This window comes from Ailuropoda melanoleuca, chromosome 5, assembly GCF_002007445.2.
Source record: "Ailuropoda melanoleuca isolate Jingjing chromosome 5, ASM200744v2, whole genome shotgun sequence".
Classification (NCBI taxonomy): domain Eukaryota; kingdom Metazoa; phylum Chordata; class Mammalia; order Carnivora; family Ursidae; genus Ailuropoda; species Ailuropoda melanoleuca.
In genome coordinates, this window is record NC_048222.1 from 22,793,065 (window position 1) to 22,820,147 (window position 27,083).

Here is a 27,083-nt window from a genome sequence, read left to right on the forward strand (position 1 = left end):
AGCAGTACCAGGACGCCACGGCCGACGAACAGGGGGAGTTCGAGGAGGAGGAGGGCGAGGATGAGGCTTAAAGTCACGATTGAAAGCAGGTTAGGGAAAGTCGAGAAGGAAAGCACGGGGGAGGGGGGCTTAGTGGTGAAAATCTCTTGGCAGTTGAAGGAAAGAAGCATGGTCTTCTCTAGGTGTGTGCGCTGGTTCTCTGGTGCTCTTCACTGTTGCCTGTCATTTTTTTTTTTTCATTTTGTAATATTGATGACATCAATGTAACATTTGAGATATTTCTGAACTACTGTTGTAATGGCTAAAATCACATAAACGTTTGTGTCCTAATGGTGTCCTCTCTTCTGTCTCCTTCTTCTCTTTATTGGCTTCTTTATTATGGCTTTGCCTGTTAACGTTCAGAACACATTATATTAAATTCTTCCTCTACAAAAGGTAAGGGATAGGTAAAAGTCCAAATGAATTTACTCTGTCGGTATGGTAAAATTGAACCAACCACAATCATACCCAGTATAAGATGTGACATCAATGTGAATTCGTAAATGCCTTTAAATATTTTATTAGTTGCAAGGATGCCTCCTTGAAAGCAGACTAAGTGTACTTTCATGTAGGAATCCTACTATGTCTTTGCTTCCTCTACCAAAAAAAAATTTTTTTTGGAATAGTTACTACCTGAATACAGCACACAATTTTGAAGGATAGAGAGTGGAAAGGAAGTCTCTTTCTCCTATGTTCCTTGTTACAGTTTTCCTCCCTGGAGGGCAACCATTCTTATCACTATTACCCCTCCTGAATCCTTGCAGAAATATTCCATATAACTTCAAACAGATGTAGATTATTCCCTGTTTTTCTTTCTTCACACGTTTTATGATGATAGTAACACTGTTCTGCCTCTTTTCCTCACTAAACAGTATGTTTAAAATACAGAGCTTCCCTCCTTGAAATGGATACACAGTATCCATTATGTAATCCTGCCATACTTTATTTCATGGGTTCCCTACCAATGGCCATGTAAGCCGTTTATGCTTTTTTTCTCACAGTGCCACAATGAATAATTTTGTGTATATATCATTGTGTATATGAGAACAGCTATCCTGCAAATTTCTCAGGGGAGATTTTCTGCCAAATTATGCATGTCCTGCCTTAGATATTGGGCCAGTTTCTCATTTGGGGAACAGAAGTGGAATATTAAGTTATAAACAAGTGTACATTTATTTACATACCCCTATAGGAAGAAAAAAAACTGTAGGCTTATGATTTTTCTAATTTTTAGACAAACGCAAAATTAGGAAAAATATTAATTTAAATCTGACCCTGTATTTATTTCATTCTAGTTGGTTCTACTACATAAATGTTTTTTAAAAGAAAGAGGAAGAGAAAAGTTGAGGGGTGGATAAGGGATTTCCACATTAAAGAGGCTGAAATATATATGAAGACAGTTCTAAGGAAAAGGTTATCTACATAGTGTGAACATGGTCTCCGAAATGGAAAAGAGCAGCAGTTTACAAATACATATTATAAAAACTAGACCTGGTGATGAGTAAGGTCAAATGGATCAGAATCAGTGACTTCTTCAGTTTTCTATAGTTAACAGTAACTGGCGGGTGCCATTCCTGCTGAGCTGGTGTAAAGCTTCGGACAACTTAATTGAAGGGTAACATTGGTTTTAAATGCCCTGAACACTGGGTGGGCCGCCAGGGCTCCCTGGATCCTTAGCCATGCATTCCCCACCACCTGTCAGACACATGATCGGTAACTTTGGAGAAGACAGGGATTGCTGCCAGGTGCTTCTTGGCATCCTGTAAGCATCCTGCTTCTCTTTCCCACCTTGTGAGAAGCGGACAGGCAGGCACGCAGCAGGCCAGACTGCTAGCCTGTCAGCATATCCACGTCTGCGCACGGCTAGAGCTTCAGCATGACTAGGACAGTGGGTGCCGGACCGACCGGTCAAGCTGATGCTCCGGGGCAAAGCTTTAAAAGCACAGCTGTACAAGAAGACATGACATGCAGACTTAGGAAAGCAGTTCAGAAGCAAGCAAATGCAGACTAACACTTGGGTTAAAAGATACTTTTTGAAACTCTTAGTTCCCTTTGTTACATTACCATTGGGTGACGGAATTTGGAGTGGTGGTGATGGTCATGGTGGTGGGGACGGTGGGGATGGTGGGGGGTGTGTGTGAGTGTGTGTGTGTGTGTGTGTGTGTGTGTGTGTGTGTATTTTCAACCCTCTACAAAGGAAATGTTCTATCACTCCCCGATGTGCCACCAAGAGATTATTTGCTTCGAGGCGGACACAGTATCCAAATTACAACACCTACTGGGATGTGACGCAGGAGTCAAAGATCGGGATGAGGGAGGAGGAGCTGGAGCTACCTTGAGGTCCTCCCAAGAGTCTAGAAGGAACAGGAACCTCGTATGTTCCAAATTTGCCTGCACCTCTATACCAGCCCCAGAGATGATCTTAGACTATAATATGATCTTAGACTATGATCTTAGACTATTTCCCATTTCATCACACGTATGCTAGATTAATGGAAATTTGAAACAAAAGTAACCTTAAGAGATCATCTAGTTTGACCTCCTTATTTTGAAGGAAAGAGATTGAGGCTCAGAGACTTAGCTAAGATCACTGAACGTTTTCTATACAAATCAGATCTTGGACTTTGTGTTCTTTTCTCTACAGCCGCATCTCTCAGGTCCTGTTATGTACCTGCATCTCTTAGGTCCATGTTTCCCACATGAAGAGAAAGAGAAATTTCCTGTCTTGCATAAAAAAACCAAAGATGTCCCTTGTCACCTCCCTGCTCAACCTCCCTGGATGGGTTGGGCACAGATGAAGTGCTGAAGGGCTCTTGTCTCTAGTGGGGTCACTGTTTGACAGATAATGCTGAATTTCCTGCTTTTGAAAACACCACATACACAATGTCCGAATGTAATCATGGTTGCAAGAATATTCTCTCGGGGCATAGTTATTGTGAAAATGAGTAGGAAGTCAATGAGTAGGAAATAGCACTTTGGAGTGCCACCTTTTACACATCCCCATGTTAATTAAGATGTGACATATACTAGACAAAGCTATTTGACAAGTACTATAATGCTAATTTCTTCCCATTGTTTAAGAGATATTCTATTGTGTAGTCATGCTTTTTAAAATACACCTCAAAGTTGAGCTATTTACTTGAAAACTGACTCACTCATACCCTTGTTTCTTAGAGGCTTTTTCCTACCTGTCCTATTCCTCATGTTTTTGGTTTGATTTGGTTTTGAGAGAGAGAGAGCGCTGGGGTAGAGGAGGGCAGAGGGAGAGGAAGAGAGTATCCCAAGCAGACTCCCTGCTGAGTGCAAGACCCAGTACAGGGCTCCATCTCACGATCCTAAGATCACAACCTGAGCTGAAATCAAGAATCAGACACAACTAACCGAACTACCCAGGCGCCACTTCCCTCATGTTTTTCTTAAGGCAGGCTTGCCGACAGGTACCCAGAGAGGCTTATTTGGGTGCAGTCTAGTTCACTCAAAATGTTTCATAGTTCTATTTTCTTTTTCTTTTAACTGAGGTAGAATTTACATGCCATAAAATTCACCACGCAGAAGAGTACAAGTACATTCATGGAGTTGTGCAACTGTTACCACTATATAATGGCAGAACACTTCCATCACCCAGAACACAACCCTATGCCCACTGGCAGTCCCTCCCTAGCCATTCTCCCTCAACTCTGGCAACCACTAATCTTTCTGTCACTATGGATTTGCCTATTCTGGACATTTCATATAAATGGAAAAAGATGTGGTCTTCTGTGTCTGGATTTTTTTTTTTTTTTTTTTTTTTTTTTTACTTAGCATAATGTTTCCAAGGGTCATTCATGTTGTAGCCTGTTTCAGTACTTTGTTCCTGTTTATGGATGAAGACTATTCGGTTGTATGGATATGCCACATTTGTTTATCCATTCATTAATTGGTGGACACTAAGGTTGTCTCCACCTTTTTTTTTTTTTAAGATTTTATTTATTTATGTGATAGAGAGACACCCAGAGAGAGAGGGAACACAGCAGGGGGAGTGGGAGAGGAAGAAGCAGGCTCCCAGTGGAGGAGCCCATTGTGGGACTCCATCCTGGAACGCCGGTATCACGCCCTGAGCCAAAAGCAGACACTTAACGACGGCGCTACCCAGGCGCCCCTAGGTTGTCTCCACTTTTTAGCTATTAAGAATAATGCTGCTATGAACATTCATGTACAAGTTTGCCTGTGTATGTTTCCATTTCTCCTGGATATATATCTAAGAGTGGAATTGTTGGGTCACGTGGTAGTAACTCCATGTTCATAATCATTTTGACTTCCACCTAAGGATGTAAATGTTTTCGAATTTCCCTGGAAGGCCAAGAGAGACTAGAGATCAGGCAAGGCCTGGCTTTTGTATTTGGACACCCATAGAGAGTCTTAAAATTGTAGTTATAGAAGTAGAGGGGCCTATAGGCATCTAACATGACTCCATCAGTTTACAAACAAGGAAACGAAGCCTCATGGCTTATCTAGCAATGTTCCCAGGTCACTGTATCAGTTAGGGCTGATATTTGGCTTCTAGCAACAATGACTTCGAATTATTTTTTTCCTCTCACTTAAAAAAGGCTAGAGACACACAGTCTAGGCCCTGTGCCTCCACAATGTCTTCTTTCTGCTCTGCTGATCATTGTCACTGGCTTTTAACCTCCCGTTCTGTCCTTTGCAGCTCTGGTCATGATACCTGGATTCTAAGCAAGGAAGAGGGGACGAGGAAGGGTAAAAATGTACCTTCCAGCTGAGTAAGCCACTTTAAAGATCATGTCAGGAGTCCCCCCCAGTGACTTCTACTTGTATTTCTTTTTTTACAGGGAAGGCTGCACAAAGTAGGGTTTTAAATGGACACATTATCCAGCCCCCCGACCATTTAGAGGTTCTGTTAGGAAGGAACAAGTGGAGAATGAACACTGGATAGGAAACTGGTAGATACTTCCATAATTAAAGAGTGGGTAAGAAGTGACATTGACCCAGATCTTTCTAGTCCTCTTCCAGTGCTCTCCGTAGACATGAGTCTGCAAAGAGCTTCATGAAGCTAAGAGTCCTCATCTTCTAAAACAGAAAGCTGAAGACTGAAAGACTTCTTGATTCAAATTTCTGAATCAAAATGTTTACTTACTTTTCAGCATTTCTAACTTGTGATCAGCTGATGACAGCACATGTCCATGACTTCTAGAGAAATTCCTTTCAATGACTTATAATGAAATGTTCATGTTAGGTTGGACTGATCATGAGCATTCATCAGCTAAAGCAATGGGATTTGTGTGTGTGTGTGTGTGTGAATATATTTCACTGGGACTCACAAACCTGATCACTGAGGAGAAAGAACCAAGACTACTTTGACGAATTGGGTGGGAGGAGAGGGCACCAGGGAGCACTCCAGGCAGGAGCAGCTGTGGGATGACATGGGACACGTGCAGGAAATGATGGGACACACCTGCTCAGGAAGATATCGGTAGGTGTCGGTGACTAATGCACTCAAAGGGCCAGAGGGCCAGCCATGCCGGGGACTCGGCGGGATGCCCGCATCCAGAAGTAGCTGGGAATCTGGGAGGTCAGCCGAGAGGGATGAGCTTTTAGAGGTTAAGATAGGAAGAGCCAAGCATTAAGTAGGTAAGATATGCAAGGTTAACGCAAACCATATCTACGCCACGTCTAAAGAACCAGCTTCCCAGGTTCTGCTTTCCTTCAGATCTCTGGGTAGGTTGGCATGATTTTAGGATCTCATGTGCCGGAAAGAGGACAGGAATCAACATTTACCAAGTGCCTGCTATGTTCTAGGAATGCAACTGCAGAGACCATAGTGTAGAATAGAGAGATAGCTCAGTTATGTTATTTATTAACTTTGGGAACTTAACAAGTTACCTCCCTTCTCTAAATCCTTCTATAACATCGAGTTCTTAATATCTACTTGTTCAGAGTTTTCAATGTCATTAAGGTATATGTAATGATAAGAAAATGATGATGGCCAGTACTAATCGAACGTGTGCCGGTTCTCATTTATCTCATTTCATCCTACACAAACACTATACAGTTTAAGTGCTTTTAGACATTCTTTTTCTTTTTCTTTCTTTTTTAAAATTTTTTAAAAAGATTTATTTATTTGAGAGAGAGAGAGAGAGGAAGCGTGTGCAGGGAGGGGCAGAGGAAGAGGGAGAGACAGAATCCTAAGCAGACTCCCCACTGAGCATGGAGCCCGAGGCAGGGCTCGATCTCACAACCCTGAGATCAGGACCTGAGCGGAAATCAAGAGTTGGACGGTTAACCGACTGAGTTACCCAGGCACCCCTAGTTTAGGTGATTTTGACTATGCCCAAAAGCATTTAAAATTTTGCTTATAAAAGGGTAAGTTTGGGAAATTATTGAATCATTTAAATAAAAAGTCCAGGGGCAGATCTTTCAAGTTCTACCATGACTACATCTAGAGCCTCTAAATACGGTATCAGAACTTTCTCCTTTATCGCTCTCTGGGCCCTGCACTCTTCTGCTTTGGCTTCATTCTTCATTCTTTGGCAGCCTCTCCCCACATAGTAGTGACTTTAGGCTCCTAGCACCCTATTGCCAGAGACCCAGAGAAAAGAAGAACCCAGACTGGCCAGACCTGGGTCGCGTGCCCATCCCTGAATCAGTAATGGGGCGGGGAGGAGCACTGATTGACTACCATGTGAATGGCAGTCTCATCTTTTAGGGAACTGAGAGTTTTGAAAACAATTCAGGCTTAGATTAAGTAATTTGCCCCCAGATCAGTCGGCTCTAAGTGGAGGACCTGGATATAAACCCTGGGGATTTCTGACCCCAAGGTGCAGGAGATTTGCAATCCAGCACCAAAATAGGGATTCTAGCTCATTAGAAAGGGGTATCCAGAGCGGCAGCTGAGGACGCGTGCCTGATTCAGGGACAAGCAAACCTTTAGAGGCTCCATCTTGCCCCCCCCACCCCCCCGCCGGCTCAAGTCTAAATTCAAAGCCCTGAACCATGTGGCCAACCTCTTTGCCTCTCATTACTTTCCAATATTCTCTTGTCACTTTCTGCATGAACGCTTCCTTGTATTAATTTCTCCAACTAAAAAACGTTGTACTTCCTCTTCTCCTACCTTCATCATTGCATATACCACTCTTCCACCCAAGAATATCTTATTTTATGTCTCTTCCCAAATGCTTTTCAGCTCTTAGAGTTATGCTAAGGTTCCACTTTTCTCAGAAACCTTTCTTCACTCTGATGCCTCAGGGGGCACATTCCTTGCATCGTCGATATACTAAAAGCCCAGTTCTAGGAGCCAGGCAATGTCAGTTTCCATCCTGACATTTTCAACTTCAGCTTTGTGTATTGTTCATTGGTTCTCTATTACGAGTGGGGTTTTTTATTCCATTTTTATCTCCACTATTGGTTTAGTTGTGTGTATGTTTCTAGTGGTCACTCTGGGGTTTCTAAGATAAATCTTTTTTTTTTTTTTAAGATTTTATTTATTTATTTGACAGAGAGAAAGATAGCCAGCGAAAGCAGGAACACAGCAGGGGGAGTGGGAGAGGAAGAAGTAGGCTTCCCAACGGAGGAGCCCGATGTGGGGCTCGATCCCAGGACTCCAGGATCACGCCCTGAGCCAAAGGCAGATGCTTAACAACTGAGCCACCCAGGCGCCCCAGCTAAGATAAATCTTTAATTACCATCATCTACCATCAAATAATACTGTCTCACTTTGTGTGCAGGCTGAGATTCTTACAGCAGCGTGCTTCCTAAGGGGGAAAAGAACTAAGGAGAACATATTTATCCACATATTTACAACTCAGGTCTCTTCATCTGTTTGGGGGGATCACATTTCCTTCAACCTGAAAAACTACCTTTAACACGTTTTTTAGCACAGATATACTGGCACTAATCCCAGCTTTTGTTTAGCTGAAAAAGTCTTTATTCTGCCTCATTTTTGACAGATATTTTTGCTGGACATAGAATTTTACATAGACGACTTGTTTTCTGCCAGCACTTTAAAGAGGCCGTTTTATTGTCTCCAGACATGTGCTGTATAAGCAGTCACTACTAATGTTCAACTTTTTTCCTGCATGTAATGTTCTATTTTATGTCTAACTGCTTTTATTTAGACAATCCCTTTTTTCTTTTTTAAAAATTGTTTTTATTTTTTATTTTTTTTAAAGACTTTATTTATTTATTTGACAGAGCGAGAGCAAAAGAGCATAGCAGGGGGAGGGGCAGGCAGAAGAAGAAGCAGGCTCCCCGCTGAGCAAGGAGACCGACTCAGGGACTTGATCCCAGCATCCTGGGATCATGACCTGAGCTGAAGGCAGACAGCTTAACTGATTGAGCCACCCAGGTGTCCCTCCTTTTTTCTTTCTTTAAAAAGTTTTATTATTTAAGAATAGTTGACATACAATGTTATATTAGTTTCAGGTGCACAACAGTGATTTGACACTTCTATATATTACGCAATGCTCACCACTCATGTGTAGTTACCATCTGTCACCATTTAACATCTTTAATATGATGTACCTTGGGTATGGTTTCCTACTCGGGGTTTTATTCTGCTCGGGATTCATTGAACTTCCTCAATATGTGAGCTTACAGGTTTCATCAAAATCATACAATTTTCCATTATAATTTCTTCAAATATTCTTCCATCCCCCACTTTATTCTGGGATTCCAATGACATATATTTTAGATTTCTTGACATAGTCTCATAGTGTATTGATGATCTGTTTATGGTTGTTGTTTTTTTTGTAATTAAGTGATTTGTTTTGGAGAGAGAGAGCAGGAGCAGGAGAGACAGAGGGAGAGAGAATCTCAAGCCGACCACTCACTGAGTGTGGAGCCCAAGGCGGGGCTCGATCTCATCATGCTGAGATCAGGACCTGAGCCGAAACCAAGAGTCTGATGTTTAACCGACCGTGCCACTCAGGTGCCCCGGATCTGTTCACCTTTTGTTCAGACTTTTCTCTCCGTGCTTCAGTGTTGACAGCCGTCCTTCCATTCACTGACCTTTTCTGCAGGTCTAATCTGCTGCTAATTTCATACAAGGATTTTTCATCGCAGATATTATATTTTTAATTTCTAGTTCTGTTTTTGCCTTTTAAAATTTTTCCATTTCTTGGGGCACCTGGGTGGCTCAGTCTGTTAAGCGTCTGACTTCTCCTCAGGTCATGATCCCAGGGTCCTGGGATCGAGCCCATTTCCCTCTTTGTGTCCATGCTTTCCTCTACCTTCTTGAATGAGTGGAACATGTTTATACCAGTTGCTTTATGGCCCTTGTCTTCATCGTCTTTGTCATTTCTCACCTATTTCTATGATTGATTTTCTTCGTGGTTATGGGCCGTATTCTCCTGCTTCTTTGTAACTTTTGATTGAATGGCAAACATTGTGAGTTTTACGCTGTTGAGTGCTGGATATGTTGTAGTCCTTTAAATGTGGTTGGACTTCATTCTGGCAGACAATGACATTATTTGGAATAGGTTGGATCTTTTCAAAGCTTGCTTTTTTATTTTATTTTATTTTTTTTTAAAGATTTTATTTATTTATTTGACAGAGATAGAGACAGCCAGCAAGAGAGGGAACACAAGCAGGGGGAGTGGGAGAGGAAGAAACAGGCTCATAGCAGAGGAGCCTGATGTGGGGCTCGATCCCGTAACGCCGGGATCACGCCCTGAGCCGAAGGCAGACGCTTAACCGCTGTGCCACCCAGGCGCCCCTCAAAGCTTGCTTTTAAGCTTTACTAGGGCAGGTCCAGAGTAATCTTTGGTCTAGGGATAATTTAATCCCACTATTAAGTCAATGCTCTTGAGGCATTTCCATTCCAGTCCACAGGAACACAAATCATTCCTAGCCCTGTGTGAGCTCAAGGAATTGTTTGGTCTGCTGCTTTCCAGTTGTTCCTTCCCTATTCTCAAGTAATTTCTAATTTTGCACGTGCATATCAATTCTCAGCCCAACACTAGAGAGGGCCTCTCTGCAGATCTCCAGAGCTCTCGGTGAAGCTCCTCCCATGTCTATGTTATGCCTTGTAGATCCCCTGACTTGGGTTCTCTGAATTCTGCTTTCCCTCTGCTCAACTCAGTGCGTCCACCAGGCTCGGTTTGGGTGCCCCTCCCTGGACTGCAGCCTCCAAATCTGTTGGGGCAATCATTAGCTAACTTTGTGTGTTTCCCTTTCCTTGGGGGTCACTGTCATGCATTGCCTGTGTCCGATGTCCTGGGAACGATTGTTTCATATATTTTGCCCACTTTTTTTAGTTACTGTAGTCAGGAAGATAGATCCAACCCTTTCCACTCCATCTCAGCCAGAAGTAGAATTTCTCTCTTCATTTTCTTTTGATTAAAATGTGTTTTCTTTCCTTCTATCTACTAACTCTCTTGGTATCTGTCCTGTTTACTTGCTCCTGTATTCCTTTTTATTTGGAGTTCATTTAGAATTTTTTTCTTTATTTTTATCTTTTTTCTCAGTTCTTTCACTTTTTTTTTTTTTTAAAGATTTTATTTATTTTTTAGAGAGAGAGAGCCAGCACAAGCAGGGGGAGCGCAGACAGAGGGAAAAACAGGCTCCCCGCTGAGCAAGGAGCCCAACCCGACCCCAGGGTCGATCCCAAGACCCTGGGATCATGACCTGAGCTGAAGGCAGACACTTAACCAACTGAGCCACCCAGGTGTCCCTCAGTTCTTTCACTTATTTACAAATATTTGTTTTCTCCAAGAATCTCATTTCAGGGTTTTTCTAATTTTAATGTATTTTTCCTTTCGTATTTGTGATCCTTTGCTTGACTTTTTCCTCTTTTTTTTTTAGCTAATTTGAAATTTTAGGTTATGGTTTTCACCAGTTTATTGTCTTTCTGGCATACTCTCATCATCTGCAGAGACATTATTCCGCTCCTAATTCTTCTTGATTTTATTGAATTTGATTATATGGATTTGATCACGATCCTTTTCTGTTGCCCATGTTTAAGTGAAACGAGGTTTATTGTGGTTTTAGGAGTAAGAGAAAGGCCAGGATAGCTTTAAGAGCTGCGTGGCTCTATAGCTCCCCCTTCTGTTGTTTTCAGAAACCACCCTACCTTAGAGAACTTTAATGCTCCCTCCCTCATTCTTACTGGCATTCTTCTTTTTCCTTGGCTGCTATTAATCCTATCCTCTGTATCATGGAGTCCACTTCCAGCAGTTTTCACTCACTGTAAGGCTTGTTCTGAAAGGGAACTTTGATTTTTTAATTTGAGAGTTCATTTAGTTAGTTTCTTGGTCTGTTTTCTGATGGGGGCCAGCAAGGGCAGATTCAAACCTCTGGTCCCATCGCCATGATCTTCCAGATCTCCTAGGATCCAGTCATTTCTAAAGTCTTGTAGTTCTGACTGTCATGTTTCTATTTCATTACCCATTTACTTCAACAAATGTTTATTGGGTCCCCACTATGCACAATGCTGTGCTAAAAATCACAAATATGAATAAACAAACCCTAGCCTTCAAGGAGTTTCCAAGTTAGCCAGGAAGGCAAATATAAGCACAATTAAGTACAGCCAGGGTGTGGTCACTGCTGCGAAGATGCTTGGGAATAAGAGCAGTGTCCACAATGCCAAGATATGGAAAGAGCCCAGATATAGTTGACTGGATAAAGAAGAGGAGGTCTATATATACAATGGAATACTACTCAGCCATCAAAAAGAATGAAATCTTGCCATTTATAAGGATGTGGATAGGACTAGAGGGTATTATGCTAAGTGAAATAAGTCAAACAGAGAAAGACAAATACCATATGATCTCATTCATATGTGGAATTTAAGAAACAAAACAGATAAACATAAGGGAAAGGAAGGAAAAATAAAATAAGACGAAAGCAAAGAAGGAGGCAAATCATAAGAGATGCTTAACTCTAGGAAACAAACTGAGGGTTGCTGGGGGTGGGGAGGATGGGGTAACTGGGTGATGGGCATTAAGGAGGGCACTTGTGATGAGCACTGGGTGTTATATGCCACTGACGAATCACTAAATTCTACCTCTGAAACTAAAAAAAAAAAAAAATAGATGCTATGGAAACACAGAGATGACATCAACTAATTCTTATTGGTTTGAAACCAGGGCAATTTTCATAAAGAAATAACACTTACATCCCCCTAAACTCGAAAGTCTAATGTGATCCACCTAATAATAGGAATCAGGGTTCCTGTAGGAGGGTGGACTGATTTAAAGAGTGGCTTTGAAATAGCCAAGCTATGTTATTAAAGAACCCGAGCAAGGTAATTAGTGCTACAAAGCTGCATGCTTCTCCCCGCCGTCAGCCCAGCCTCCTCTTCCTTTTATCTGTTTTCCTCTTCCCCTGGCAATGTTGGCAATTCTCTGGGAGGAAGACAGGATGGCTGCTGCTTGCTGTAGGTCCTATCTCGTTCTCTTCATGGGAGACACAGCAGATTATAGCTTTCCCTTCTTCTGCTGGAAGAGGAGTCCTGTACTGAGCAGTCCTGCTCTCCTGAGCTGCGATATTTACCCCCGGCCCAATACCACCCCACCACCTGGGCAGGCTCTCGGGCTGGTGGAGGAGCCAGGCTGGCATTTCACACAATCAAGCCCCTTTGTTCGGATCTGTTCATAAAGCCAATGGGTTGATGTGTGCGCTGGCACAGGCAGAGGGCAGGCTGCCATCTACCCGGCTTTCACCCAGAGCAGTCTTTGTGGGCAGATCTTCATTATACAGTACCAATGTGTGTGTCTCACTTCTATTCATAAGAATGGGTGTGTTTTTTTTTTAAAGTGTTGAGTCCTGTATTCAATTATGCAAGGTTTCAACTAGAAATTTATTTAAAAACATAGAAGATGTGGTTATTTTTTGCAGTATTTTCTTGGTCTGTGATGCTGTCACTTCCTACAGAACCAGAAGCTCAGAAGCACCCCACGAGGCCAGGCAGGAGGTGGGAGAAAGGAGGAAGTGTGCTGAAGAAGGCCTTCTCTCTGTGAACCCCAGTAATGACCTTCCAGAAAAGAGAGCCTGCTGAAGACACACAGCCTGAAGCAGTTGACTACTACAAGAGGAGGAAGAGGGAGAGAATTCAAAGACCAGGAGGGAAGGGACTAGCAGCCTTCCCAGCTGCTCCTCACTCTGGCCCTTCTGGGGACCCTGCTGTCCCTATGCCAGCTTCCCTGCCCAGGCCTTCAGGCAAGTCACTGCCAGAACACCACTGCTCCTGCAATCTAGGGGTTCACTGACACCCCTCAATTCCTCACCAGGTGGGGAGCCCCTTTGCATGATAGTTCCATAAGATGAGCTTAGAAACTTCATTGAAGAAATTAGAAACTAGAAACTGTAAAGCTTGGAAGCAAAGGACTTACAAGCTACAGGATTCTTTTTTTAGAGAGAGAGAGCATGGGGGGAGGGGCAGAGAGAGGGAGAGAGATAATCTCCAGTATACTCCGTGCTGAGTGTGGAGCCTGATGCAGGGCTCGATCCCAGGACCCTGAGAACATGACCTGAGCTGAAATCAACAGTCAGACGCTTAACCGACTGAGCCACCCAGGCACCCCCGAGCCACAAGATTCTTGTCCTAACTTGATTGTCTTGCAGCTTGGCTTCCTTACTTCAACCCTGCCTGAGTTGGGCACCGAGCAGAGAGACTCAATCATTTGGGTCAAGTGGACCTGGGATGGAGCCCTCTGTTCCCCTAGGTACTGGCTTTGTTTCTCTCTCACTTCTGGGCACAGCCTGAAGTAAGACTCTGGCCTGGGGCCTCCCAGAGTTTCCGTTTTGTTCCCTCAAGCTTCCCTGAGCAGCTGGTGATGAAGACACTTCCCCTTTGGACAGTCAGCATTTCTCTTTGGGGCTTTAAACCTTCTTGAATAAATCCTTGAGCTCTGTGACCCTGGCCTGGTATTCTCCCCAGCTTCACTCCATTTCTCCTGGTGCTATCCAGCCTCCCACGCACACAGCCGATGGATTGTTCATGATAATTAATCTTTCGTCAGATCCCTCCATTCATCCCCAGTGGCACGGGCTGGAGTTTGGAACTGATCATGCTATGGTTATGGGGACTTAGGTGGAGCACTTTCGTTCCTGGGAACACATCTACCCCGCAGGGGCATGGATAACCAGATTCTTTTCGTGTCCTGGTTTTAACTCATTTTTAAACCATTCACTAAGTCCCTAGTTCCTTCTTAGTGGTTTCTCTAGCTTTTAGCTCCTAGGTCCAGCAGTAAGTGAAAAAGCTCTTTTGCTAAAGGTTCTGTCCACTAGAGTGTCAAGCAGCTCTAATGATAATCAGGCATCATTCTGATTACAAACTTTGGGACTGGCAACTTACATAACCTCTCTGGGTTTTAGTTTCTGCATCTGTAAAATAGGAACTGTCACTATGCCCATTCCGTATGGTTAAATACGCATGCAGCACCCAGAACAGTGCCTGCTGCATAGCAGAGCTCGATGTCATTACTGACTGAGGGCACGAGTCTGGATAGCATTAAAGACGGTGCAGGAAAACTACCATCTCTTATACAGAGTGTCCTTCTGGGTAAGCCTCCTGCCGGTCTCCTCAAGAGGCATGGCCGGCGCTCAGGTCAAAGAGCAGGAGGATGGTGACGCCACGCACGCACACACGCACGCACGCACACACGCACGCACACATGCACGCACGCACACACGCACGCACGCATACACGCACGCACGCACGGTAACTGAGCCTGGAGAAGTCATGGGCACATGAGGTTCGTGCTGGGCACTCCCAAAGTATGAGGTCGAGCTCTCTTGCTCAGGCCTGTGGTGCTGGCAGGACGGGCAAGTATGGCGGTCTTCGTACTGCCAGGAAGCTCCGTAGCCAGCGTCGAGATCAGAAGTGGCATTATAAACAGTACAAGAAAGCCCATTTGGGCACAGCCCTGAAGGCCAACCCTTTGGGAGGTGCTTCCCTTGCAAAGGGAATTGTGTTGGAAAAAGTAGGGGTTAAAGCCAAACAGCCAAATTCTGCCATCAGGAAGTATGTCAGGGTCCAGCTGATTAACAATGCCAAAAAAACCAAAACCAAAAACAAAGCCTTTGTACCCAATGATGGTTGTTCGAATTTTATCGAAGAAAACGAGCAAGTTCTGGTTCCTGGGCTTGGTTGCAAAAGCCATGCTGTCAGTGACATTCCTGGGGACATTAAGAATGTCAAAGTAGCCAATGTCTCTCTTTCGGCCCCATAAAAAAGGCAAGAAGAAAAGACCAAGAGCATACGTTTGATGGTGCACACATGACAGCAATAAATTTTCATACGCCAAAAAACCAAAAACCAAAAAACAAACCAAGTCTGAGGATGAACCATGTGGGATTGCTAGGGTTGGGGGCGAAAACCATGGATTCCTGTTGGTCCTACTTTTCGCCTCCAGCAGGGAACGGTGGAAGAGGGCATTCCTAGCTCTTCGCACCTCCCAGGTTCTCCTGATGACTCCTCCGGTAGGACGCGGCTTCTGTATCCAGACTGGCACCTCCAACGTGAAACTGCCTACTCTTCTCTTCCTAGGGGACTCATTAACATGCAGATTCTGACTCAGTCGGGTGGGGTGCGGCTGGCGAGTCTACATTTCCAACCAGCACGCTGGGGATGCTGCTGCCGCCAGACCATCCTGTGAGGAGCAAGGCTCTCGAACGTTGTCGGTAGCGTTTTAACACATTCTAGCTCTGAAGATGGCAGAACCAATCTTTCCCGTAAAACACTAGCGTACTAAAAACAAAATAAAACCAAGCTGCAGCAGGTGCTGCGTGTGACATCTGGGTCACATTTCCCCCCCCCCCCCCCCCCAGTCTGGAGAGTTCCATAACCTTTTTTTTTTTTTTTTTTTTGCTGCAAACCCACTAAGCCTATAAAAAAGGATTTTTTTCTTTCCTTTCTTCGCTGATCTTTCATTCAACAGATATTTCCTGAGCACCTACCATGTCCGAGGCACCGTGGAACAAAGAAAAATTCCAACCTATGACATACTGTGACAGGAGTAATTATTGGAAATGAAAACTGACCCTGTGATTTCTCTTCTTACAATTCTGTTTCTGCAAATATGAAGTGCAGGTGCCCTAATATGGCCCTTCTGATACCTGCTGAAAGTCAGTTTACCCTACGTCAAGCCCTGCCCAGTTCTAGAAACCTGTCCCCACAATCTCCTGCTGAGCGGCCCTGAGATTCCCTCCCATCCTATAGACAACCTATAGAACCTAGTCTAATACAGACATTCATGGCTCACTCACCGGCTTCCAGATGTGACTCCCCACCACTCCTCTCCGGAATTCTTTCCTGAACACCTAGCTGGATTTCCTGCACCCCTCAGTTCTGACAATTTTACGTTGGAATTCCAGTTCTCTCTCTGCTAAACTTCAAGCTTCTTAAGTGCAGAGAAGTTTCTCAACCATTTCCCCATCGGCCACTTTTGCTGAACTGCATCTTGGTGTAAGTGCTATGAGTCCTGTAAGAACTCCTTGCTGGCAGGTCTTCCCATCTGAGATGCCCATGGACTTTGACCTGCTTCCAAGTCATTAGTTTTGGCCTCACAGCAGCTGGTGAAGGGTTGGGCGACAGACTGCTGAGGAATGAAAAATGTTCCAGGGTGAACGTGCGTCATCCGTGCTATGTGACATTTTACAGCCCAGCTGTCGGACAGAATCAATAAAAACTCTGTCAGTGCAGGGTGAGGAGAATACGAAATAGGCAAGCGAAGGACAGGAGGGTAGGGAGCTGATGTCTATCTAATGCCAAGCACTTAGAGACAGAGTGGGTCAGGAATTTTAGATCTGATCCTACACTGGAAATTTCTCAACCTTGGATACAGTGCTATGAAAAAGGAATTCAAATGCTTGGCTCCTTCTAAAACTGGTTCTATCTTGCTTCACCTAATGTTTGGCATGGCTAATCTTTCCTAATTTGACAGTTTTGTAAACCATTTCATTTTACGTCTTTGGGGTGCTAAAAATCCATTCTTCCTTTCTATGGGGAAAGGTTTTGGAAAATATTTAATTTCCTTGCTCCTCTCTTGAAATCACAACCCCCATTCAAAAATCGCGGGCACACACACACCCCAACAACAAAACAAAATATGCGTTTTTATTGTGGAAAGACATACATATAAGTGAAAAGATCATTTCACTTGGGTCCACCATTTGTAGGTAACCAGTTCACGCCTAGTGCATATCTTTCCAGAATTTTTTCCATGCACATACATATGTATAAATATTCTTATGAAAATATGATCATACTATGACTACCATTCGTAATGGTATCTTGGTGTCAATTTAGAGCCATATCTTATGTGGTGTCCATACAGGTCTGTACTGTTAAGACTGCATAACCTTGCACTTCGTGGATCTACCGAAATTTACTTAATTCTGGAAATTTCTGTTCCACTAATATTTAGACATTGTAAGCAATGCTTGAAACAACATTTTTGAACTTGTGTCTCTGGCATCATTATTTCCTAGGATAAAGTTTAAGACATGGAATTCTTGGAAGTTGAAGAAATTAGCAGCATTTTAAAGGTTTTACAGCATTTACTTTAAGGTGTGTCTGTTACATCTTGCTTCATACGAATTGCTCTGTGTAGCCAATGCCCAGTCTATAGCTTTGAGCACCGGGGAGGCCAGCCCGGTGGCCTCACCAACACGTGTTCCCAGTATGTCTGCCTCGAGGTAGCCGAGCTGCTGAGACACGGCCTGGAATTCAACTAGTCTCTTGGCACGAGAGGGGCAATCTGGAATGTCCTTTTGTTGAGGGATATTTTCACCAGGAATCCAGATGAGGACAATCCCTCTGCCAATCTCTGAGAATTTGTCTCGATTCAAAAGCTATTTTGGGTTTAAACTTCTGCAAAATGTTATCTACCCCGGATTCATGTTTCAGTATGGAATCCAGTTCTTTTTCAGGAGCTTCTCCCACACTTCCTGTAATCTGTGTGACACCATCCTTTTCTACAACTTCAGGTGTAATCCCAGCTTCTGTTTCCATTACGGTTTCAAATCCTGGAAAAAGAAAGTGGCGGTCTGGAACTCAACTGTCCTGATGATCTGTGTATAGCCTGCTTGTGTCTCAGTCTCCGGTCTGGACTTGGATGCCACCTACTGCGGTAATGTGCCTTGTGACCTCTGGGGCAGCCTCGGGGGCCCGATAGCCACAGGCCCTGCAGAGAGGAGCACCAGACCTCAGCTGGAGGCACCACGATTCTCCTGCCTGTGGGGGAGGATTCTCAGAAGGGGGCTCAGATGGGTAAAACTTTTTCTTGGGTAGCTGATTCCTAAAAACTCACAGCCGGCTGAGCCCCGTGGCTCTGGGTAGCAGAAGAGAAGGAGGCCTGGGTGGAAGGCATCATGGTGAGGCCGGGCGGGACACGCGCACCTGCAGCACGAAGGGATGAAAGAGCTGTACCCAGCTCACAGGCCAGTGGGTGCCCCCCAGCCCCGCCAGCCCACCTCACGCAGAACTGCTCCCAAACCGGCTGCCAGGCCAGCGCCTCCTCCCCAAGCCCTGCTCTGCCGACCGCCTTAATCCTTCAATATATGTGTAACAGCTGCTTTTAAATCCTTGTCTCATACTGACATTTAAAAAAATCTGTCATTTCTGGCTCTCTTTCTATTGCCTTGATTTCCCCCCGATTATAGGTCACGTTTTCCTACCTCTCCCCGTCTAGCGTCTTCTCATTGAATTTAGGACATTGCAAATGTTTCACTTTTAAGCATGTGGATTTTGTTGTCTTCTTCTAAAGAGTGTTGGGCTTTGCTCCTGCAGGTGGTTAACTTACTTGTAGATCAGCGTGGTCCTTCCCAGGCTTGTTTCCAAGCTCCTTTGGGTGGGTCTGGAGTAGCCTTTCCTTCAGGGCTACTTAAGTTCTAGTCCTAAGGGAAACCTTTCTGGGACTTCTACTGAACATCCTGGGTAGTTCACTGAAATATCTCCATGTGGCCGCTCAGAACACAAATGTCTGCAGTCTCATGTAAGCGAGAATTACCAAATAGTCGCTCTTTCCCCTGGCGGTTGTTCTTTGCTTGGCCTTGTGGAATCTCACCTGCTCACCACAAAGCCAGCCTTGAGCCAGAACCCTCAAAGGTGCCATGCAGGTTTATGGGGCAACTTCTTTGCATGGATTTGCAGCTTCGACCTCCCTCAGCATTCCAAACATCCGTCTCCGTCTTCTCAACTCAACAAGACAGCTGCGCTCCGCTTGGATTGCTTCTCTCTGTGCCATGGTTTAGAAGGTTCTTCAGGCAGAAAGCGCAAGTCATTGTAGGGTTCACCTCATTTGTTTCTCTTTTTTCCAGAAAGTAGAGTCCTGGGTCTGTTTTCCGTGGACTGAAAACGGTAGTTTCATAGATTTTGTCCAGTGCTGTCATTGTTTATGGCACAAGGGTTGGTCTGGAATCAATTTACTTCCCATACACTCTTTTTAATGAGGGTTTTTTTGGGGGGCGGGGGTTATTATGTAGTTAAAAAAAAAAAACAAAGAGTACTCTGGTTCTGAGGAAGGTTTTTCTTGCTCTTAAAAAATAGTTGGGCAAAAATAAGTAGGGCCTTTTCTGCCTCTGAAAACACGTGGTGCCACAAAGGGCTGCCACAGCACCGGGGAGGGAAGCCGATCTAAGGGGAATGCCAACAATGTGTTGAGAATAACGGTCTAGAAAACACCTGGGTCTGTGGTAACGTCAGTGAGATGACAGAGTAACCAAGCCTGGAGCTGTCCTAGCTCTAAACCAGCTGTTCTCAAATCTGTCAGCCTCAGGGCCCCCTTACACTCTTAATCACTGAAAAGCCCAATAAGCGTTCGTGTATGCGGCTTACAGCCGTCAATATTTACCATATTATTAATTGAAATTGAGAACATTTAAAAATATGTAATTATTATTAATTTAAATAGATAATCTATGATAAAATCGAAAACCCATTACATATTACCATAAGTAACATTTTTTATGAAAAACAATGTTTTATAAAACAAAAAAATAACTTAGGGATATGAGAAGCGTTGTTTTACATTTTTGCAAATCCCTTTTAATGTCTGGCTTAGTGCGAGACGACTGGATTTTCATAACTGCTTTTGCATTCAATCTGTTCTCATCTGTTGTTTCACTTGAAAAACAAACAAACAAACAAATCTGGCCTCACTCATGTCTGTAGTGGAGAAAGGGGGGAGTATTTTTATTCGTGTTCAGATAATTGTGGGTACTTTTCTTTGGTAGACACCAAAAACTTAACAAGTTGTAATCCCTTAAAGGTTATTTATAATGTGGACACTGAAACGATCTCCCAAATACTTATACTTTATTACAGGGCTCAATAAATTTTTTCTGTAAGGGTTCAGATAGTAAATATTTTCTCCTCTGCAGGCCTTGAAGTTTCTGTTACAACTGCTGAAGTCAGCCGGTGCAGCTCAACGACGGCCACAGTGATACACACACACAAGGGTGTGGTTGTATTGCAATAAATAAAAGGTTTTACAGGACCTTTTTTGAAATTAGCTTTTTGGAAATAACTCCTGACTTCTGCTTTAGGACAATTAAAATCCGTTGGTCTATCCTGCACTTGGAATGGATGGTTTGACCATGCAGGGGCCCTGAAAAGGTTTCAGGGACCTCCAGGGGTCACTAGACCACACTTTGAGAACCACTGCTGTCATATTTTTGTTATATGGGATAATACATTTCTTCTTGCAAAAGGCGTTTTCAGTTGGATCTTCTGTTCCTTGCAGACAAAAGCATCCTCGCTGATAAAGTCCCAGGTGCTTTCTCAAGCCAGAAATCCGCATAGCAATTTAGTTTGGATTCTGGGAAACGGCAAATCAAACCCCACCGCGTTCCCTCCCACCAGCTGCATGTGCCCCCTGTACAGTAGAAATCTCAAGCTGCGCATCAGGGCTGAGAGGTCCCGAGGCGGCCCCTGGGAGCCTCGCGGGGCCCCAAAACATTGCAAAAGAGCTTGGGAAAGTTTCATGTTTTCACTGGGAAGAACAGAGGGAGCCAAAGAGTCCTCATTATCTAGACAAGGGGTATGTGAGTCCGGATTCTCCAGAGAAGCAGAACCAATAGGATATCTATAAAGACACTGAGTATTTTTTAAAAAATGGCTCACAAGGTGTCTGGGTGGCTCAGTCCTCAAGCGTCCTGGGATCTGCTCAGGTCACGATCCCGGCGTCCTGGGATCAACCCGTATCCAGCTCCCTGCTCAGTAGAGAGTCTTGCTCTCCCTCTGCTCTCCACCTGCTCGTGCTCTCTCTTTCTCTCACATGCTCTCTCAAAATAGAAATGAAACCTTTTTTTAAAAAATTGGCTCATAGATCATGGAGACTGAGAAGTCCTGTGCCTGGCATCTCCAAGCTGGAGATTCAGGAGAGCCGGTGGCGTAGTGCTAGTCCGAGTCCAAAGGCCTGAGCACCCAGAGAGCCGATGGTGTGAGTTCGCATCTGAGAGCAGAAGGTAGATGTCCGGCCCCAGCAGTCTGCTGAGAGCAAAGCCTCCCATCCTCCCTCTCTTTATCCTCTGCAGGCCTCGGGCGGATGGGCTCATGCCTGCCCACACCGGGAAGGACGATCTGCTCTCCTCGGTTCCAGCGCTGATCTCGTCCAGAGCTGCCCCCCCCAGAAATAACGTTTAGCCAAATATCCAGGCACCCCAAGGTCCGGTCAGGATGACACGTAAAATTAACCATCACCATGGGACAAGGCAGGATGTGGCAGCGAGAATCTTACAGTGTGAGACTGCAAGGACAGGTGTCTAGAACGCGGGATCCTGGACGGCGGGCAGAGAAGAGGCGGGGCAGGACAGCCGCATCCCTGCCACCTCCCATTGCCCAGAATCCACCTCAGGGAGAAGGGGGGACAGTAAAAGCCCTGAGGTGACTGCGGGTCTCCCAACCTGACAAATACTAACCCTCACTGACTAAGCTGAAGTGTTTCTGCCAAACAGAACAGCGGCTCTTGAGATGGAAATGAAGACCAATTTTAGGAAAACTTAAAATTTTTTAGATTCCTGTGTTTATGTCCTAAAACTTCATATTTTCTTCCTTTTTTTTTGAAAGACGATTTTATTTATTTATTTGTCAGAGAAAGAGAGACAGAGAGCACAAGCAGGGGAAGCAGCAGGCAGAGGGAGAAGCAGGCTCCCATGGGGCTCGATCCCAGGACCCTGAGATCTTGACCTGAGTGGAAGGCAGACACTTAACCAACGAAGCCACCGGGCATCCCTAAAAACTCCTATTTTCTAACGGTGGACATAATCAGGTTCAAAAATTTGGCCAACCTGATGAAAAATACCTCACTCCCATTTTATTCATTTATTTTTAAAGATTTTATTTATTTGAGAGAGAGCCTGAGCATGAGTGGGGGAGGGGCAGAGGGAGAAGCAGATTCCCCTCCGAGCAAGGAGCCCCAATCGGGGCTCAATCCCAGACCCTGAGATCATGACCTGAGCCGAAGGCAGCTCAGTTTTTATTTCTATTTCTTAATTCCCAGCGAGGATGAGCATCGCTCAGAGGTGGCTGGGGGCAGTGTATTCGAATTCACCACTGTGCCTTCCATGTTCGTGGGCTCGGAGCTTCAGAAGAACCTACCTGAGTTGAACTGGGGACCACGAATTTTACCTTTACAGTGAAGAGTCTGACAGTTCGTCACGCATTAGACAGACATAGTCCTTCATTTCGAGTTGACCTTTTGCTTGTCTCGGATGTTGATGCTGTTTACCATGGAAGTTACATTTTGCTTTCGTAGGTGCACTGCCCTCCCACGCCTTCCAATCAACTCTGGCTTCTGGAAACAAGGCCAGAGCGCTAGGGCTCCAAGCCATTCAGGATTTTGTTACTTCCCAAATTTCTCTTCTCCTTCCCAATATTCTAATAAAAATAAGCACGTACTTTGAATCTACATTCCTCGTGACGGAAGCAAGTAATTTTCCATGTTGTGCAATTTTCTTGTATATTAAACAGTTTGCGTTTGCTTGCCTGCAGGGGTCGTGCCCATTTATGAATTACTCTGATTAAAAACCAAACGGTACACAGGGTAAAGAAGGCTACCTGAAATCCCACTGCTCTAACAGAAGCAGTTAGTTTTGTTTTTTTAATATTAGCTTTAATCATTGCTTAACTCCACAGATATTTTAAATGCATATCATGCTGTGTCATTAACTAAGCATTTCTCCTGTGAGCATTGCCATCGGTCTGTTATATTTAGTCTACAAACGTGATAAAACATAAAAACAATTGTATCATGGATTTGCACAATCCTTGGCTATTGTGAAATTCAAATATTGTCACATCTCTTTATTCTACTTCATTTATTTATTTATTTATTTACTCATTTACTCAACACATATTTATGGAGCTGGGCAATGGGAGTACAGATGTAAACAGGAGAGACACGGTTCCTGCCCTTAAGGACATGGAGTCTAGGAGGGGAGATAGATATCATCACGTGATTTTCAAGCATTTACCCATTTGAGCCATGTATTCACGTTCTATCTGCACAAGCATCCAAATAGAAATGTCCCCCCCCTTTTAACGATCTTGCTAATTGTGTACAAGTGGCCCCATGCGTGGCAGCTCTGTGTGTTTTGGTTGATCGAGTTATTTCCTCAGGGCTATAACAGCAGAACCGTGACAGGGATCTGGAAGACTCGCTGTCCTCTTTTGTGGTTTAATCTCCAGACAGCACTCCCTTCCACTTCCTGCCACAGGGTGGGTAGTCAGATAAAATGTTCTTCTGAATGAGAAAAACAATTAAGCATTGAAAATGTGAGAACAAGAAAACACAAGATAAAAATAGAACTCCCCAGCCTGCTTTATGAAACACATTTTTAACTGGTGGATTTAACGGTAGCATTTTTACCTTATTCTATCCTTTCTGGACTATACCATGTTTATAAAGAGGAAGTCAGCAAAACATTAACTAACTGTACCACTTAATATTTAAAAAAATCTGTTTAATGTTTAATGTTTCAGGCCTAGAACTAATCATGAACCCTTTAAAAAAAAACTTTTAAAAAACGTTATTTAAACAAAAACTCTTAAAAAATAAAAATAAAAAAAAATAAAAAAACGTATTTAAACAATAACTCTTAAAACCTACAAGATGGGGCGCCGGGGGGCTCAGTCGGTTAAGTGTCTACCTCGGGCTCAAGTCATGATCTCAGGGTCCTGCGATCCAGCCCTGCATCAGGCTCCCTGCTCGGTGGGGAGTCTGCTTCTCCCTCTCCCTCTGCCTGCTGCTCCCCCTGCTAGTGCGGTCTCTCTGTCAAATAAATAAATTAAATATTTTTTTAAAAAACCCTACAAGATAAAAGAATAGCTCAGTCAATTCTTGAATACCCTTCTTCTAATTTCATGTTTTGCCCATTGTGTGGCATTTGTGTGTGTGTGTGTGTATACATTTTTTTTTTGCTGAATTATTAGAAAGTACATTATAGACATCATAAAAATTCACTCTTAAAAGCTTCAGTATATACCTCCTAAGGTCGGAGACATTCTCTTATATAACCATAATGCCATTACCACTCCCAAGAAACTTATCATTAATTCAAGAGGGTAGCCTAATATCCAGCTGCCAGCTGCAGAGTCCTGGGATCGTGAGCTGGCTCAGCCCATCCTCCTGCTGGAACTAGCTGCCAGCCCCACTGCCTGGGCACTGAGCCTTGTCCCCGCCCTGTCCACTGCCTGTCCAAAACTAGAAGTCTGACTTGGGGACTGTCACTGCCCAGAGACTGTGCCCACCACCTTCATCCATCAGCTCAGACCCCTAGATGCTGATGCATTGCCACATCCCTAAAATTGAGCCCACCGTTTCCTATCCCTGCGGGCTCGCCCTGAAGCTCGGCTGATGCCTCTTGACCTTGACCTGTGGCCATGCTGTCACTGTCCATTGATATTTCAAATGGCAAGTGAAGGCGCTAACCAGATGTAATGAGGCTGGCCATAGACATTTCCAACTTGTTCCTTGAGCATAGTGCTGCTGAAACAAAATGGCTTTTAGCAGCAACACCCATGAGCTTGAATTTCATTAATATTTATATCAGGAGAGAGCTGCTCATAAAAGCAAAGTGCATTTCAGCTTCTTAGTAAAGGGAACGCTTTGGCCTGATGAAGACCACATTGCCGACGGTACTGAAGAAGCGAACTGCTTCAACTCTCATTCCTCTTGCGTATTTGATCTCTCAGCCTAAGCCTGTCTCCTGCAGAAGGGCAGGGAGAGCAAATTCTTCCAGTCCCAGCGGCCATCTGCAATGGCCATCACAGGACGGAAGATAAGAAGCAAAGACTTGATGTCAAGATGAATGGGTCTGGTGACACAGACATTTGCCAGTCCTGGCCCTTGTCCTGGTCACTGGCAGGTCCAGAGAACGGCGAGGACTCTACCGAGCCCTTTGCCCATGGCAGGAGAGAGCCTGGCGTTTCTCGAGGGCACAAGCTCCTTTGAATAAGGGGTACTCACTACTCTCGCCCACTAGTAAAGGGAACTTGCTGCAAGGATAGGAAAGCCCAGGAGAAAAGGAAAAAGCAGGGGAGCGAATAAAACCAGAAACAGGCTCCATGCTCTGACAGGCAGGATTCTCAATGCATCTGGTCCTTCAGTGAGTAGAAATATTTCACTGGAAATAAAATCCCACAGGCAAGCGTTTGGGCTTTCTGTGTTCGCCACATTAACACCCCGACAAAGGGCTGCTGCATTGTTGATGCAGGAAGTGAGGGGGAAGAGTAGATGGATCCCACCCCCTCCTCCCTTTCATGCAGACAGTCCTGGAGGCTGTGTGCTGGTTGCCTAGGAAACCATGTATGTGAAACTCCAGAAAATGTGCTGTCAGGCGGCAGGAGATGCAACCGCTGAGTTTTTTGCTGGCATTGCCTGATGCCAGGCCATTTTCTTAACCCCTCTGAACCAGTTTCCTCATGCACCAGGAGGAGATAATCTCTACGTCCTGTGTGCCAGTGTGCGTGTGTGTAAAGTGCCTTAGTTGATTGTAGAATACAGAAGGAGCTCTGTGTGGATCTCCCTTCTTTTTCGTTCATCTCACAAACATGTGGCACGGAACAGGCTCCACTGAACAAATGGAATAGAGATCTAATATAGAAACCATTTTGGTAACAAATGAGACATTCACTCAATTTTTGTAACTGGAATGATAATTAAGACCTAGTAAGAAAGTTTGTTATGTGGCATTAGATGAAAAATCTCTCGCAAATTGAAAAATCATTTACAACGCAAGTACTTCTCGTTTATCCCCTCTGTAAATTGGAAATGTTTAAAATGTAACGTGTGAGATGCTCTTTGAATCAGCACAGCCGCATGGCAGGTCTGAAGAGCCCATCGCCAGCACTCCGCTGTGCTCTGCCCGAATTCCGACCCATGAAGGCTGCGTGCAGGAGCCGGACGTTATCAACGGCAAAACTGCAGCATTGCTGCTGATAAGAACCATATTACTGACTGTGTGACAACAAGGGCCCTTTTGATGTTGCTCTTCAGAAAGACTGCACATTCCCATCCCAGGCTGTGCCCCACAGCCGGGGCCCCTCCCCGCCTTGGCACCCCGGCCAGGGCCCGGGCTCCTCACCAGCCTGGGCCCCGCCGGGCAGCCCACGTCACGCTCCCCTGCAGGCAGACCAAGCCATGCAGCGTAAGGACAGGTTGCTGACCACGTGTGCATTAGGACTTCAAAGGACTTAACACTAGAAGTTTCTTAGTGAATCAAGGAAGTGAATTCCCCCATCTGGACTCTGAGGCTCCTGGCCCCTGGGCCGCTGATGGAGCCTCAGCTGAGCTCTGCTCTTAGAGTTGCCTTCAGCCAGGGAGCTGCCTCACCCACAGGCGTGGTCCCTTCCTCGGGGACCTGTTGCACATGCAGGAGCTGGTCGTTGGGGGGGCGAGGTGGAGGTTTGGCCCCCTTGCTTCAATTTGGGGCGTCCCTGAAGAGTCCTCCGAGCTCCAGAGCATGCCCTGGGACTGCACACCTCAGCTTCTCATTTCCCCCCATCCGGCTCCCTTCGCTCTCCAGTAGGCTTCTTGGGCAAGTCTCTCCGAGCCTGCTTCCCGACAGCCTGATGGGAGACGAGGAATTTTCAAATAACTGGATCA

At 44.7% G+C, this 27,083-nt stretch overlaps 1 protein-coding gene and 2 pseudogenes across 1 annotated transcript in view; 2 read left to right on the plus strand and 1 right to left on the minus strand.

Moving 5' to 3' along the window:
• The window catches only part of LOC117802298 (tubulin beta-4B chain), a 37,699-nt gene that overhangs the window by 463 nt on the left and 10,153 nt on the right, over window positions 1-27,083 (plus strand). The window lies entirely within an intron of this gene.
• On the plus strand, window positions 14,754-15,257 carry LOC105240047 (annotated as a pseudogene).
• LOC105240046 lies at window positions 17,541-24,861 on the minus strand (annotated as a pseudogene).